The sequence below is a fragment of the Rousettus aegyptiacus genome, unplaced genomic scaffold (assembly GCF_014176215.1).
Source record: "Rousettus aegyptiacus isolate mRouAeg1 unplaced genomic scaffold, mRouAeg1.p scaffold_m13_p_5, whole genome shotgun sequence".
In the NCBI taxonomy this organism is placed as follows: domain Eukaryota; kingdom Metazoa; phylum Chordata; class Mammalia; order Chiroptera; family Pteropodidae; genus Rousettus; species Rousettus aegyptiacus.
In genome coordinates this window covers 45,652,175-45,669,904 of record NW_023416308.1, presented here as the reverse complement: position 1 = coordinate 45,669,904, position 17,730 = coordinate 45,652,175, and the positions used below count along the sequence as shown (strand labels likewise).

General features: G+C 37.4%; 1 protein-coding gene across 1 annotated transcript in view; it reads left to right on the top strand.

Annotated features, from left to right (window-relative positions):
* Window positions 1-861: 861 nt before the first annotated feature.
* The window catches only part of TEX12 (testis expressed 12), a 44,212-nt gene continuing 27,343 nt past the window's right edge, over window positions 862-17,730 (top strand). The window contains exon 1 of the mRNA XM_016149022.2: window positions 862-916. The gene's annotated coding sequence lies outside the window, so the exon portion shown is untranslated. The remainder of the gene's footprint in view (window positions 917-17,730) is intronic.

Sequence of the window (17,730 nt, the reverse complement as noted above, 5' to 3'; positions counted from 1 at the left end):
ATTTGGTGTATTGAACTTGAGTTTCTGAGTTGGTGGATGCATGGTGCAGAGGTACAAAATTTTAGTTTTGGGTTTTCCCTTTCTCTGTTCACATGAATTCATTCTTATATTTTGCTCATCTAAAATGCTTTTAAGACCTCATAGCTTTATACGTACTTTATATCTCTTACAATGTTATCTGAAAACTTTAATTGATATTAAGAGATTAATCTTGCTTTTATACATGTTTTTCTTCACTTGTTTCCTAGTGTTTGCTTTTGTACTTCTATCGTTTCTACTGTGAAGATGCATACATTAGTCTGTCGAGCTTAATGACACCATTGTTTATTCATCTTCACAATTTTTTGTTTAAATAGTGCCTCATAGTTTGCAAAGAGACTTCACATACATCATTATTATTCATTCATTTATATAGTAAAAAATATTTAAGTGTCTACTGTGGACCAGCCACCATGCTGGGCCCTAGGAATATAAAAATGAAAGGCAGGAGCTCACAGGCTCAATGGGGACGCACATAAGACAATAGACAATACTGTATCGAAAAGTAAACTTTGGAGAATAGTTTGGTTTCTAAATAGATTATTTTTAAAACTAAAAAGTGAATATATTGACCAATAGACACTGGAATTTGTCCATTTGACAGTTTTATTGTGTGTGTGTGTGTGTGTGTGTGTATACATAGATGTGTATAAAAACTGAATAAATTTGCATTTTAGCTTATAAATTAGCCTCTGAAGAACATGACCAGAACTAAATCTCTGCTGATAGCTGGACAAATGTAAGAATCTGACCCTTGAATGTGAAGCCCATATCCATGACACCTGGTGACCCTACCAAACCTTATACAAACAGGGGAGTCCAGTCTGATCATTCAGCTGACCCCTCTTTACTTCTCAACATCGGTCCATAGTGCCGGGTAAGTGAAGGGTTCCTGAAAAAACGGTAAAACTTTTTTCTCTTTTGCTGGCATTCATGTTGTAACTCACACAGACAGAATTGAACCTTTTCCCACGCTGCCTTGTAATTTTGGCATCATTCAAAGTGGAAATGGATTCTGATGGTGTAAGTGTTGTTTCCTGAGCAATGAACATCTTAAATGGAGAAGTGAGTCAGCAGAGCCCATGAAACTTCTGAACTAAGGTTACTCACATGAGTAGTGAAGCTGCTTAATCTGAATATAATTTTCTCTTCAGATCATTTTTCTTGAACTGGGATGGAAATCCCCACACCTCTTGCTCAATTTGGCAGCTGCATGGGTGACCTAAGGCAATAGCACTCTGCCAATACTGTAGTGATATCTGTAGCTATTTGAATAATCATAGTAGCTAATCCGTTTTAATTAGAACTTTTCCTTTATATGTTTAAAAACAGTGTGACCTATTAAGAATATTGTAATATCCAATTAAAAGGAAAGATGATTAAGAAAAGTACTCAGAACCATAGTGAAAACTAAATGCTGTTTTAATTTTAAACTGGGTGTTTGGAATGAAGCAGTCCTGTGCTCTCAAAAAATGAAACAGGACAAATGGCTGGTGGAGGGGGTCAGTGTGACTGCTTTTGAATGTCAATAATATTAGTTAGTAGTCCAAGTGCTTATCTCAAGGTTTTAAAGTCTATTTCTAAAAGTTACCTTATTTTATTTCCCCATCGTAAGGAAAAGTGAATTTTAATCTCAAACCTGAATTTCTGCAGTGAGAACACAAAAAGGTTATTTCTCAAGTTCTAAGCTAAGTGATTTTAAGTGTAGCCGAATACCTGCCTGAGGAGGCAGGACTCTAAGATTATGCTGCTTCTTGTCTTTTAAGTAAAGGCAACAAATCACTCACAGCAGAAATTACCCAAAGAAACCACTTGGTTGATCTTTCCTGACTATGGAATTGTGACTCTTTCCTCCATTGCCCAAGGGGGACAGTATAATTATGTTCTCCCTCTCTTCTTGCAATTGCATTAATGTGCATGGCTGTGAGGAGGAGGAGGTGAAAATTTTATATAAGTAACTGTTGAGAGAATAGGCTCTAAGAGTCCAATCTCTTGTCCCAACATGCAGGGTTAGGGAGGGAAACTATTTGGCCCAGTTCAAGACTTCGTGGCAGGTAAGACCAGGGGTTCCAGTTCTCTGCTATAAAATAACCATGATGGCTGGAGATGAAACCAGTGAGCTGGCCTCTGTGCTGGTGAACTGAGGAGGAGAAGGCCACAGGTCTGGGTCTGTTAGGTAGCTAGTGCTGGAACCTGGCCTCACCCAGCTTCCTGGGACAGACCTCCTGGAGAAGTAGCTGTGTCAAACAGCTGTTATCTTGAGAACCTCTAACTGAACTTCACAGTAAGATATGAACTTGCCCTCTTTCAAAGAACTCTTTAATCTAAACATAGCAAATAGAAATGGAAAGTCCCTCAGATATTTTTCAGGGCATCTGTGACACTAGTTTCCAGAGTGACCCTTCCCGGAACGACTCATCTAGTGTGACAGAGACATCCTTCTGCTGCATATATTAAGCGGACTTGGGCCTCTCCTCCCTCTTTGGACACTATATTCACACAGGATTTCTGCATTTTTAAGGGGAGCAGAGGGCCTCGAGGAGACTGAACTGGACTTGCACTTGGGGGGCTGACCATTATATTTTGCGGGGAGGACATTGTTCATATCTTCAACTGTGGAGTTGGATAGTACAGTTACAGGAGTAATGACTTGCACATATAAGGGCAAATAACCATTTAAAATAAGAGATTCCCCTCCCCCACATTTTCTTAGAGGATTTACTTTAGAAAACTTGAAATAGTAAGTTCTTTCCCCACAGTCTCTTTGAAATTATATGAAAATACTTTTAAAAGTTAAATAACCATCTTGCCAGCTTTATGACTCAGGAATGTCTTTCTCAAGGACCAGAGGAACATCCCTTTGAAATGTAAACATCCAAGGAAGATAGTGCCCCCATTTCCCAGTTTCTGTGGGAGGGGAGGAGCCTAACTCCCCTGCCTGGAAGTTGTAAAACTATTTCCTGCCATAAAGATATGTTTTTTTTTTCTTTATATAACACCAATTAACTAACACAGATGGTTACCCCAATATAATACCAGGTGAATTATGTGTTATCACGTCCTCTTACTTGAGGACTAGTTATTGCTTATCTTGAGAACGTGTAAATACTATACAGAGATTTCTTTCTGTCTTTGCAATCTCTTATTTGGATTGCCTGGGATATGCATCTCTTTCTTTCTTTCTTTCTTTCTTTCTTTCTTTCTTTCTTTCTTTCTTTCTTTCTTTCTTTCTTTCTTTTTCAATAGGAAAACTGTTTTCTTTCTTTTCCTTGGTTGGAGAGATTTTCTGGGTTGGGATAAGATTTTGTTTTTAATCAGATTTCCCCATCACACACTAATGCTACAATGCAAGAGAACGATAGATATGAAAAAGGAAAAGTGTACCTCTAATTGACTCCCTTAGAAGACCTGATTCCTAATTTATTTCCTTCAGACTTTACAAAAAACTGCCTTATCTTATTTTCCTTATGTCTTCCTCTTCCCCTCAGTTTCTCCCATTTCCTTATATTGCCTATCTCTCTTTTATCCTGTTAAAATTTTCAGAATAAACTAGTCATGACTCTTACACAGGTATAAAAATAAACACACATTAAAGATTTTATTTTATTGGAGGGAACCAGGAAGAGATTACAACTGGTTCAAAAGAGAATCCATTGAACAGACCATTTTTAGATCAAGAATATTGAAATAAATGTGCAAATGGTGGCAAAACTGGTTTTCCAGAAGGGAGGAGGGAAATCAGTTGCTCTTCCATTAGACAAGAATTATATTGTGTTGCTATCAGTTTTGTACAACTTGCAAAATGGTAAAATAGCTCCCATAGAGTTGGAATCAGATACTTGGAGGAGTCTTTTAAAATCCTTCAACAGATGAATAAATAAAGACAATGTATTCAATGGAATACTATTCAGCCATAAAAAAGAATTAAATCTTGCCACTTGAGACAACATAGATGGACTTTGAGGGCCTTGTGTTAAGTGAAATAAAAATCAGAGAGACAAATATCATATGGTCTCACCTGTATGTGAAATTTAAAAATAAAACCAAAACAGAAAAACAAGCTGATAGATACAGGGAACAGATTGGTAGTTGCTAGAGGTGGGGAGTTGGAGGGGTGGGGATGGGAGAAATGGGTGAAGGGGGGCAAAAGGTATAAACTTCCAGTTACAAAATAAATAAGTGCTAAGGATATAATGGCTGTAGTTAATAATACTATATTGTATATTTGAAAGTTGCTAATGGAGTAGATTAGGAAAGTTCTAATCACAAGGAAAATATTCTAACTATATGGTAACAGATGTTAACTAGACTTATTATGATAATCATTTTGCAGTAGATACAAATATCAAATTATTGTGTTTTACTCCTGAAACTAATGCTATTCATCAATTATACCTCAATTTTAAAAAAGACAATGCAGTTTTCCACTGACTAAGTTTCCCCCACAGTCTTATTCTTCTTACTGTAAACAGACAAAACACTTATGACATTTTTGAGAAGTTGGCAACATATGGTAATTGTTTCCTCTTTTTCTTTCTACAAAAACAAGTGTCTTACTTGAAGTTTGATTTAAAAATCACTTATTCTAGGAAGAATTCACTGATTAACCTTACATATCTTGGCTCTCCTGTCATTACCATCATCATCAATAAACATTTTTCCTGTGTTTAATATGCTGTTGCTGTGTCTGGCACATTGTCAATATAAATAATTATAGCTCTGTAAGGCCATGAATAACTGCAATAGTTATTAGGATTACTAGTAAAGGTAAAAAAAAATAAGCAATTTCTTTTCTTTAATTGCAAGAGACCAAATAAACCGCTTGAGTAATTAAACATATACACACACACACACACACACACACACACACACACCATTTTAAAAGCTGAATTTACTAAATTGATGAATAATTTTGCTTACTATAGACCCAGTCTACAGTGTCTTTTTTTGATTTTGATGTTTTTCAAATATATTTGTTTTATTTTCTCTTGTAGACAGTCAAGTTTCTTAAAAGCAGGCACTATGTCTGGTTCATCTTTGTATGTCAAGCACCGAGTACAATGCCTAGCACATTGTTGGTGCTTAATAATATCTGCCAAATGACTAACTCTTTAAGTCTCTTGATGGCAGGGCTTTTACCTGTTGTCTCTCAGGCATGCTCAGTGGTTATTGGCTTGAGTGCCTTTACTAAGGTCTCTCTGCTAGTCTATAGTCTATTCATTCTGAACTTCATTTTTCTCCTTGGGGCCCAGAGATGTCCAATAAATAGGGTAGTGGTTTATGGGAAAAACTATGGCATCGTGGAAGGAGCACTGGATTGACTAAGGGCCAGGGACTAGTATATGTGATCTTTGAGCAAAATATTTTACTTCCTGATCTTCCATCTTTTATTTCCTCTGCACCTCAGTTTACTCTTCTGTGCAATAGTGATAACAACCTCTATCTTTTTTTTTTTTTAATTGGGGCTTTGTGATTGTAAACAAGACCTATTCCATATGGTGAAGTCTACAGAAGCAATTAAAGGACCTGGAAAAATATGGGCTGCAGTTTAATTTTTGGTCTCAGATAATTTTTAAAGTCAAAGGTGTGTATGTTGGTTATGTATGTTATTATGAATACACATAACAGTAAGTTTATCTCTCAGTTACTTTAGAGATTGAGGATAATCTTCCTTTGTAGTCATTATTTCAAACATGTAACAATTCAATAATCAGTATCAGGCCTGTGCGGAGGCCTATTTTGAAGATGTCTCTCTCTATGTTATTTTGCTCATGGACAACTGTATTATTATTGTAGAGAAAGCAATAGTAGATGAACTATACCCTTCAGGTATCCAAGTGTCCGTGAGCACAGTGATGGCAGACCCAGGGGTCATTCTGGATTCCTTCCTACGCTTACCCTCATGTCTAATCCATGGGCAATCCCTGCTGCCTCTTCTCCAAAGCACATGAGAATCTGAGAGTTCTCTCTGTCTCCACTGCTCTATCCTCATCCACTGTCATCACATCTCGCCTAGGCTAGTGCATGTCCTCCTAACTCTCTCCCTGCTTCTACCTTTACCCACTAAAATCTATTCTCTTCCTAGAGGCCATAATGATCTTTTAGAAACATAAATTAGATTATACCATTCCCCTGCTTAAAGCCCTACCTTAGCATTTAGATAAAATCCACACTCCTCTGACTAAACTCCAACTACCTCTCCCAAAGCATCCATGGCTACACCCTTCTGCCAGCTCTCCTCCACCCACAGTGACCTCTTTCTCTGCCTCACATAGTGCAAGCTCATTCCACTTGATTCATGGGTATCTATATGGTTAATTGAAATAATATCTGGCACATAATAGGCATTCAATAGGGTGGAGTTTTATTACTCCTTTCCTGGGTGTAATCATCCCTGTCAGTGGTCGAAGAAGGAAGAGTGGAGCCTTTATGGATACTAGAAGGTGAAGATATGAGGTATAAACAAGATGGGAGAGGAATGCCGGCCAGCCAGGCCCAGTGTTTTGTACATTGTACACCACCTACACAGCTCTCTTCAGTGCCCTGGGTCCAGCAGGTGTTGGTGTTCTCACTTCTGTAGTAAGATTTAAATATGTGATATGCCGAGGCTACCAGCTACTGCTGAGTGATGGGCAAAACCAAAAGTCACAGACGTTGCCCTCTGCTCCTCAGTTCAGGAAGCTGAGGCTATTGCCTCAAGACTTCAGAGAGCCTGGAAGTTTGTGCATTTGATCAACTAACCTGCTTTGTCTACAACAAAGTATTAGACCCAGAATGTGTACTTTCCCTTCTTCATTCACTCATATATGTTCATATATTGAGTACCCGCTATGTGCCAGGTTCTGCCCTAGGTGCTTAGGCTACATCAGTGAGCAAAACAGACAAAGATCCCTGCCCTTGTGGAGCCAAAATTTCAATAAGTGATAGCATGGTATATAAGTTAATTACATAGTATATTAGAAGGTGATGGGCCCGTAAGTGAAAAGTGATGCGGTGAGAGGGGGCGCAGTAGTACCTGGAGGTGGGATGGGGGCAGATTAGTAGTCAGAGTAAGCCCTGTTGAGAAAGAGAATTAGTCAATGGACATCTTAACATAGAAAACAAGTAGGCCCTAAGGTAGAAGTATGCTTGGTGTGTTCAGGGAAGAGAACGGCCAGTGTGGTTGGTGCAGAAAGAATGAGAATAGAAGTAAGAGACAGTATTTGGTAATTAAGTCAGGACCAGATGCTAAAGGGCCCTGTAAGGCATCATGAGAACTTTGGCTTTTCCTCTGATGAAATGGGGAGGCTGTGAAGAATTTTGAGCAGAGACATCTCGTGATTTGACTTATTTTTTTCAAAAGGACCACTGCAGCTGCTATAATGAGAATAGATTGTAGGGAATTCAAGGCAGGAACCCAGGGACAAAGTGGGAGGTTGTTGCAAAAACCCAGGTGAAAAATGATGTGGCTCACATCAGGGTAGTAGCAGTGGAGGAGCTTAGAAGTGATTGCATTCTCAGTCTATTTTAAAGACAGAGCTAATCTGATTTCCTAATAGATTAGAAGCGGGGTTGAGAGGTGTCAAGAGACATTTAAATGTGTTTGGCTTGAACAAGTTGGAGGATAGAGTTGCCATTAACTAAGATGGGAATGACTGAGTGGAATAGGTTTTTTGGGGGAATTTGACAAAAATTGGAATGAACTATTGATATAAACAAATGAATGAATCACAAAGGCATTTCATTGAATGGAAAAAACCAGTCCAAAACATTTACATAATATATGATTCCATTTGTATGACTTTGGGAAAAGATCATAATATATGGAAAACGAACAAATCCATGTGTTCCAGGGCTTAGGGTTGAGAGGTGGGTTTCACTATAAAGGGACACTATGAGGGAATTTGGCTGTGAATAGCCATTCTATATTCTAATCGTGTTAGTAGTTTTACAAATCTATTATACCTGTTAAAATTTATCAACAGCACACCAAAGCAGAGTTAATTTTATAGAAAGTCAATTTAAAATTAACATATTAGAACATTAAAAAGTATTACATAGGTGTTTCAGGAAATTAATAATATGTATTTGTATCTGGTAATATGTGTGGAATTTGTCAGCCTTTAAAAATTGTAATTTGATTTCTTATTTTAAATCAGGAGCATTTTTGCACTTGATTTTTATACATAATATTGTATTGCCATTCATAAAGAGGCTGTTCAATCGGATAGGTCTCAGGCTCCCACAAAACCGGAATCTGACCCTGTGGTGCCAGGACAGACTTCAGACTAGAGACCTTGTGCAGTAGGAAGGTTGCTATTGGCCTATATTTCTCTGCTTGCTAGGTACTGTACCCTAATTAGTCAGTGGTTATATACAGGTTCACCGTCAAGTACTGTGGGTGCAGATGGTGGATTAAGGGGGCTACTCCTGGACACTAGAAACCTACAGACAGAGCCCTGCAGGGATAAGAGCAATGAGAACATAAGCAGGAAGGCAGAGTTTGGTGGTAACAACAGCAGGGATGCCTGAGGGTACCATACAACCTCTATTTCTATGTCACAGAAGGTAACTTTCAAGGACTTCAACCACAAAGCATGGTCTGGGGGGGATGTTCAGGGCTGTAGAGACAAATATAGATGGAGGAAACTGCCGGGATGATTTCCACTTTTGACAACTGAGGTGTAAGACGTCTGTTAGGTATCCACGTAGAACTGTTGAGTACAGAGTTGAATATATGAGTCTGTAGTTCAGGAGAATGGTCTAGGCATCAAATATAAATTTGAAAGTCAATATTTATATGGTATTTATTTTTGATCCAGATCTTGCTCTGATCAGGGAGCATTGCACTGTGATGATTCTCCCTTTCCTTTCTGTTTTTATTCCTGTCATTCTTTGACCTTCAAGAGTTTAGCCAAGGAATGGAAGAGGACCCAGAGGAGCTACAATTGATTTGGAGGTTCAGGATGAGCTGGCTACCCTCCTACAGAGGGTACCCACTTTCCCTCCCCAACTAGGAAAGGAAGTGTCAGGGAAGAGGAGGCGGTAAAATGAGAGGGGAACCAGTGAGAGCTTTCTTGTTGAGTAGGTCTTGTAGACCTGATTTCCCACCAGACGAAGTTCTAGGGATGGGGTATAACTTGATACCCCCTCCACCCCCACCTCAACCAACACACACAGATAGCTTTGTGAGATATATGAATAGAGGGGATCTGTGTACCTTCTTCTGAGTTGGGCCCTAGGAGCCTGCAAGACAGTAAAAGAAATGGTTATATGGTATATCTAGTAGATAATATCTGAAAAACCTTTCAGAATTTTCTGAACTCTAGTGGGTCCAGAACCATCAATGTACCCAGGAGTGTCACCAAAATAGGCTGGATTCATTACAATGCTTGTGTATGGAAGTAAGGGGGAAAAAAAATCCAATTCGAACTAATTTAAACAATAAATGAATTTGATTGGCTCCATAATAAAGCTCAGAGGTAGGAGTGATTTGATCAGGCACTAGCTCCATTGTTATTCTCTTATGGGTGTTGTCTTTGTCCTCAGGCTGGCTTTCTTACTAATAGCCAACTAGTTCTATCACATCCAGGTCTCACATCTGTCTGTTCAGAAAGGGAACTTATTTTCCTAACCATGGAAAAATACTCCTGGGTTTCAGTTTGCACCAATGCAGTCATGTGCTTACCCCTAAAAGAACCACTGTGACTAAGGACTTGGCATTAAGGCAAGAAGGATGAGATTATGCCTGAACCATTCGGGATCCACTGATGGAACTGTTGGGAGAGGTGGTGGTTTATGTCAACCCCATTCCAATTATATTACATAATGGAGAGGAATTCCGTGGATTCTGGAGCAGCAACCAATAATCTCAACCATGAAGATGTAGAAAGCCACATTCCTAAAAGCGTTTTGTGAGTAGCAGTGAGAGGCTACTCAATAGCAACTTTGCGAACAGTGAGAGACCAAAAGGGGGTAATGGACATCTTAGCAGATGTCAGAATCTGTGATAATGACCAAGGACTAGATTCCCTGCCAATTTCATCTTTGACACCTTTGTATTATTCACTCTATGGAACTTAGATATAATTGTGAAGAAAGAGGGGCACCCAGCAATGACTAAAATTAAGTTTCTGCTACCTCAGCTTTGTGAGAACTTGGAGTAGAAATTAAAATATAAAATATGAGGTGGTATTTCTTACCCATCAGAGTTTAAGCACTAAGACTCATGCCTTCAGAGATAACTTCCAACAAATCTAGGTTAACAAGCTAGGAGGAGAGAGACCTTCTGCAAATTTGTCTATCGAAGGTCTTGTCCTTCAAGGCTTAGCTTTTTTTGTGAAGGCTTCCCTTACCAGCCAACCGGAGGTCCTCCTCAAAACTGTGCTTTGCTTTTATCCTCTTGTTTGTGGGTGTCTTTGGAAGGCCCGAGGCTCTGTCTGATGTGTACCTCTGGTCTTAAAAGGCATTGTGTTCAGAATACGGTATCTGAGAGCTTTCTGAAAATAGCTCTGCCTGTTTTTGATATTTCTGTTATCCAGATATTTCTGGAAATAGCTCCAACAAATATCTGTTGTTTTGTTTTTGTCAAACGTTTTTTTTAAAAAAGAGTTAATGATTATAAAAATATCTTGCAGACTATTTGTGGTCTAAGAGCCAGTAAGAGAAAGTGCTTCCTTTGTAGGTCAATTTGAGGAGCTCTTTTGGGGCAGATGGAGTCTCATGGCATCTTGCCCTAAGTTTGATGATTTCCAATGCCTATACCTTTGACTGTTTTTACTTTCTAGTTTCCTGAACTAAGCTCTGTGAGATATACTTAATTTAGGTTCTAGAAAAAAACAGGGTCTGCTCGAGGGGCTGGGGGCTTGTCCACAAGCAAACCCATTACCATTAGAAGAAAAGTCAAAGGCTGGATTTTGAGCATGCCATCAGATGTGAAAAGAAAATTTTGTCTTGCTATATGGGTTCTGTGGGTCCAGAAACAATCATAAATATATTTAACAAAATTGCAGACTCCGAATTGCTATTTTCTGTGGGCTAGGTAAAATCGGATTTCTTTTGTGCAGCAAAATCAAGAATTTAAAATTTGGATAATGACAAGTAAAACAAAACAGACTTTTATGACCTGACATTTTCTCTTCAATTATAACGCCTATGTGTTGAGAGAAGATAGGGAAAGAGCAATTTAAGTATAAGAGTCAGAAAGAATGGTAGGAAGAGCAGTGATGTTTTTATTCTTTCAGAGTGAGCAATGAGTTTACACATGGTAGGAAAAGAAACTACCTAAAGTAGGGTGGTTTTGTTCTTGTAGGAAGGAAAGGTTTTGTTTCTGACAGGTGATGTGTATGTGTGTGTGTGTGTGCGCGCGCGCGTGAGAGCGTGGGTGGAAGTGGATGGTTGAGTGCTTGGAGAAGGGTAAAAAGGTAAGTTATACTTATTAGCTACCATATTCCAGTGCCAGATACTACCGAGAGCTTTATATTCTCTCACTTAATATGTACAGCTGCCCTAAAAAGTAGCTGTTTTTTTTTTTCATTACTATTTTATATGTGAGGAAATTGAGCCTCAGAGAGATGAGTCCAAAGTATGCATCCCTTGTCTTGGGTTATGGGACAAGATTCAAACAAGGTTGCATGTCTCCAAAATCTATCCTCTGCATTTTATTACATCATGCTACCTCTTGAAATATCCACATTATACTTTTAAGAGTCAAAATATAAGGAAGCAAGACCAAAGAAGTTTAGAAAAAATAGAGGCGTGTGACTCAGTTCCTCAGTTTATTAAACCTAACAAGGCCTGAGACAACTGCTTGGGGATGATACAACAAAGCTCTCCTTAGATACGTTATGTTTTGTATTAATTATTATTTTTTATTTTATAAAAAAGTTTAAAAATGCCAACTTTTTTGAAAGAAGGCTTACAGATAGATAGCTGCAAATTGTTGGATTCATTTTTCTAAGACCCAGGCCTATGACAAACTAATTTAACTTCTAGCCAATTAAAAAAAGTGATCAAATTATGTAATTAAGAGGAAGAGGACATAAAATAGTCTATGTTATATGAATATAATTTCGTATATTTTAAAAAAGTACTCTCCCTGGCTATTCAGATTTTGTTAAAATTATCTTAAACTCCCATGCTACGAATTGAAGAAAATCTGATGTTCTCAAAGTTTCTTCAAATTCCTGAGATTCAGGGCCAACTTAGGTTCCAAGCTCCTGCTTTCTCCAATAGTGATTGTCGTGATATCCACGGCATGTCACTCTTCTTCTGTTGATACTAATGCAGATGTGAAATTCAGCTATCTCCCTAATTTCTACAAGAAATGAGTCACACAAAGTGTTATGTGTTTAGCAGACCTTATTAAAGGCTTACGGTGATGGCCGCATTTACATTAATGTAAATGGTTTTAAACTGTATCTGTATTTCATCAACTCCGAGACATGCAACTTTACACATTTTGATATCTCTGAAATGAGAATGTGTCTTACAATCAAAGACATGTCATTTCTTTCTTAGTGGTATGTAATGATACATTTTACAATTATCGGCATCTTGGAAGGGAATTCTACTTCTCTGTTTTTATAAAGTCCTCTGTGATTTCTACTACTTGAGTTCTACCTTTTTGCCATGGTAATTTGATTCATTCTGGTGCTGTGTGTCACATTTCCTCAGCCTGCTTCTGATTTCAGCAGTAACTGCTGTGGGCAGTTCCATGCCAGGTCACACTAACAATATTACCTTGACTGTGCTGCGTCTTTTTACTTTTTGCTGCAAATAAATCTGCCTTGCCAAGTTTAACTGCAGAACCAGCTTAAAATGGTCCTATCCTTTTTAATGAGATACCGAGCTGCTTTTCAGAGACAACAGATCAAAACTACAAGTCACGTAGCCAAAATATGTGCAGAATAGAGAGCTCCAACCACCAAACTGAAGTCTTGCTCTCCCCCACCACGAAACCAAAGGACCAGGACACAACCAAAGGCTGAATGCTGGAACTCTTTCAGAAGTAGAAGTTCCGTTGTCCAAGAAGATCCAACGTTGACCACCCCCCTCCCCTTACCATAAATGGCCAAGCTCCAAGATCCTCCAATTAAAACTTGCCCTGCCTGGACTTCTCCATACTTGTTCCCCCTAAACCTTTAAAAACCTGCCTTGAACCCTAGATCCAGTAGTTCAGGCTTTTGAGCATTAGCTTCCCAGTCACCTGGGTGGCACTATTCATAATAAATTAGCCAGTCTTTTCTCCATTGCAATTCTCTGTGTTTAGTGTCTGGCACTGCTAACACAGGGCAGTGGGACTCTTTCTGTTAGGTAGCACAAGTGAGGAGCTCAACATCCCCAAGGGCAACCTTCAACTAATGGGTGTTAGGAGCTGATTGGTATGGGCCCCTGCCTCTCTTTTCCAGGGGGATAATTTAGAGAGGCATTCTATATACTTCTCAGGAGATTCTGGACAAATCAGCCCCACAGTGACGACTTTATAACATACTTTATACTAGTTTTTGCACCTTCCCTTTATCACCCTCCTAGTGTTCTCACTCCTGCTCCCTGAGATCACCTCTCAAATTATCTGTACACAAGTCCTTGTTTCAGGCTCTTGTGTGGAAGTTTGTTTTGTTTTGGTGGGAAGGAACTCAAGCTAGGACTCTCTTTGTACTCTCCCTCTCAGAGTCCCCTCCTTCCTTAAGCAGAAACATTCAGCTCTTTCCATCCCTCATATCCAGATTCAGCTCAGGCTCTCCTTTTGCATATCCAAGATTTCAAATGCAGCTTTGAAAAGATCTTTGTAAAGGTATGTATATCCAACTCTCTCTAGGACCCGGGGTAGGGAGTGTTTTAGTTTTTCAGCCTTAATTCTTATAGAAAGAAAAACTCTAAGGACCTATGCCAAAATGCCAAGGATGGGTAGTTTAAATTTTCTTTTTTTTCCCCTGTTAAATTAAAAAAAAAAAAAAAAAAGAGACAATGAGTTCCAAATGGAGTCACTTGTCACCAAAGCCTCTGTCACTAAACTAAGATTTAATACCTGAACTAATTGCAGTTTTAGCCTCTCCCAGGAAGGTATCTTTAGCCAGTCAAGTTGGAATTTCCTGGTCAGCAGTAGTGAGATAATCCACCTGATAGACAGACCCCATAGATCCCCCAAAGGAAGGTGAAGTAATCTGCTCTATTGTTCCTGTCCCCTTCTGCCCATAAAAGCCTTCAATTTTGTACAGCTCCTTGGAGTTCCTTTCTGTTCCTTTCTAGGTGGGATGCTGCCTGATTCCCAAATCATTGATTAAAGCCAATTAGATCCTCAAATTTACTCAGCTGAATTTTTTTTAAAACAATTCTTTGTATTTTCTAAAATTTCTATATTAATATGTTTTAATTTTATAGTAAGGAAAAAACAATAAAAGTTGATATAAAAATTTGATCAAACTTTAAAAAAAAATAACCTTATTGAGGCATAATTTACATATCATAAATTCACCTATTCGAGTATACAATTCAGTGATTTTGAGTAAATTTACCTAGTTGTGCAGCTGTCACCATATCCAGTTTTAGAGCATTCTCTTCTCTCTAATAAGATCTTCATATTTGTTTACTGTTTCTCATTCCCATCCCAGCCCTAAGCAAACATAAATCTACTTTTCTCTTACTATAGATATTCCTTTTCTGGACATATATAAATAAAATCACCTATAGTTTTTTAAATGTGTTTGGCGTCTTTCATTTGGCATGTTTTTAAAGTTCTTTCATGTTGTAGCATGTATCTGTATTTTACACTTTTTTTTTTTATTAGTATTGGCATTCCATTATGGAAATACCACATTTTGTTTATCCTTTCACCAGTTGATGGATATTTGGGCTTTCTACTTTTTGGCTATTATGAATAATGCTGATGTGAACGTTAATGTACAAATCTTTGTGTGAACACATGTTTTATTACTCTTGAATAGATATGTAAGAATGGAATTGCTGGGTCATATGAAAAACTTATATTTAACCTTTTAAAAAACTGCAAAACTGTTTTCCAAAGTGTACTTCTTTACATTCCCACCAGCAACGTATGAGAATTTCTTTTTCTTAACACTTTTGCCACCAATTGTTGTTGTCTGTCTTTCGGATTATAGCCATCCTGGTGGCTACGAAGTGATAATTCCTTGAGTTTTTAATTTGCATTTCTCTAATGACTAATGATGTTAAGCATCTTTCCATGTGCCTATGAGTCATTTGAACATCTTTGAGAAATGTTTATTAATATCTTTTGTTCATTTAATCCGCATATATGACTGACAAATATTTTTTCCTATCTGCGGCTTGTCTTTTCATTTTCTTAATGATATGTTTTCAGTGCAAAGTTGTTTTTTTTAATTAATTTTTAAATAATTAAAAATTCACAGGAAATTGCAAGATAGTATAGAAATCCTATGTACTCTTCACCCAGTTTCATTCCCAAATTTTGAGTTTTGTTAAGTCCAATTTATTAATTTTCTTCTTTTATGGATCATACTTCTTGGGTTGGGTCTAAAAAAATTTTTGTCTAACCCAAGGTCTTGACATTTCCTTCTGTTTTATTCTATAAGTTTCGTAGCTTTAGCTCTTACATTAATGTCTCTAACCCATTTTGAATCGCTTTTTGTATACTATGTGAGGCAACTTGTGTACTTTTTTTTTTTTTCATGTGAATAGCCAGCACCATTTGTTGAAAACAACTTTTCTATCAAGCTGTCTTTGTCATATATCGACTGGCCATAAACGTAAGGGTTTATTTCTGAAGGCTCAAATCTGTTTCATTGATCTATGTTTATCCTTATGTCAGTACCAAATTCTTTTGATGACTAGAGCTTATATTGCTTCAAGAAATGAAAGTTCTCCAATTTTGTTCTTTTTCAAGAAATTTTGGCTACTCTGTCTTTTTTATTTCCATGTACATTTTAGGTACAGTTTGTCAATTTCTGCAAAAATGCCTACTGGACTTTTGATGGAGATCGAGTTGAATCTATGGATCAGTTTGGGGAGAACTGTCATTGTAGCAATATTGAGTCTTCCTATTGATAAACATAAAATGTCTCTTCATTTATTTTATTTAGATCACATTTAATTTTCCCGGCAATGTGTCGAAAATTGTATTGTGTAGGCCTTGCACTTATTTTGCTAAATTTCTTTTTATTTTTCTTTGTGGTACTTTTGTGAATGGAATTGTTACATTTTTTATTTTCAGGTGGTTCATTCTAGTATATAGACATACAATTTATTTTTGTGTATTAATCTCATATTCTGTAATCTCTCTTAACTTTATTAATAGGAGTACGTGTGTGTATTCCTATCCTCTACAAACAGAATTATATTGCAAATGAAGACAATTTTACTTCTTCTTTTCTAATCTGGATGCTTTTTATTTCTCTTTCTTGTGATTGTACTGGCTAGAACCTCCAGTACTTTGTTGAACAAAAGTTGTAAGAGCTGACATTCTTGTATTATTTCTTCACCATTATGATATTAACTGTAGGTTTTTCACAGATGCTCTTTATCACATTGAGGAAGGTCTTTTCTCTTTCAAGTTTGCTGAGAACTTTTTTTACAGTTTTATGGAAATATAATAGACAATTAGTTGCTCATATTTGCAGTGTACAATTCAATGAATTTTTTTCAATTATAATTGGCATACAAGAATATATTAGTTTCAGTTGCACAGCATAGTGATTAGAGATTTATATAACTCATAAAGCAACCGCCCCAATACATAAATACCCTTGTGCCCCCTTACATATTTATTACAATATTATTGACTATATTCCTTATGCTACACTTTATATGCCCATGACAATTTTGTAATTATCCATTTGTACTTCTTAATCCCTTTGCACTTTTTCATTGACCTCCCCAAGCTCCCTCCTGTTTAGTAGCCCTCAAAATAGCCTCTATATCTATGAGTTTGTTTGTTTTTGTTGTTGTTATTTTGTTCTTTAGATCCTACATGTACATCTACATTCTACATCTACATGTACGTGAAATCACATGGCATTTGTCTTTCTCTTTCTGACTTACTCCATTCAGCACAATGCCCTCTAAGTCTATCATGCAATATCTTTTTCTATTCCCTTACTTTTAGTCTCTGTGCGTCTTTAAATCTGAAGTGAGGCTCTCGTAGGCAGCATATATAAGGGTCTTGTTTTCTTATCCATTCAGCTGCCCTATCTTTTGGTTGGAGTAATTAATTTTTTTTCACTTAAGGTACTTATAGTTATTGCCTTTCTTTATTTATGCTTTTGATACATATTTTTTCCTTCTTCTTAAAGAAGTCCCTCCAACATTTCCTGTAATACTGGCTTGGTGGTGATGAACTCTTTTACCTTTTTCTTGTCTTGGAAGCTCTTTATCTGTCTTTTGACTCTGATAGCTTTGCTGGGTAATCTTGGTTGTAGATCCTGGGTTTTTATCATGTTGAATATTTTGTGCCATGCCCTCTGTCCTGCAAAGTTTCTGTTGAGAAATCAGCTGCCAGTCTTATGGGTGCTCCCTTGTAGGTAACTGTTTTTCTCTTGCTGCTTTTAAGATTCTTCTTTTGTACTGAAACTTTGGCATTTTAATTATGATGAGTCTTCGTGTGGGCCTCTTTGGGTTCATCTTTTTTGAGATTCTCTTAGCTTCCTAGGGTTATATATCTATTTCCTTCACCAGGTTAGAGAAGGTTTCCATCATTATTTCTTCAAATAGGTTTTC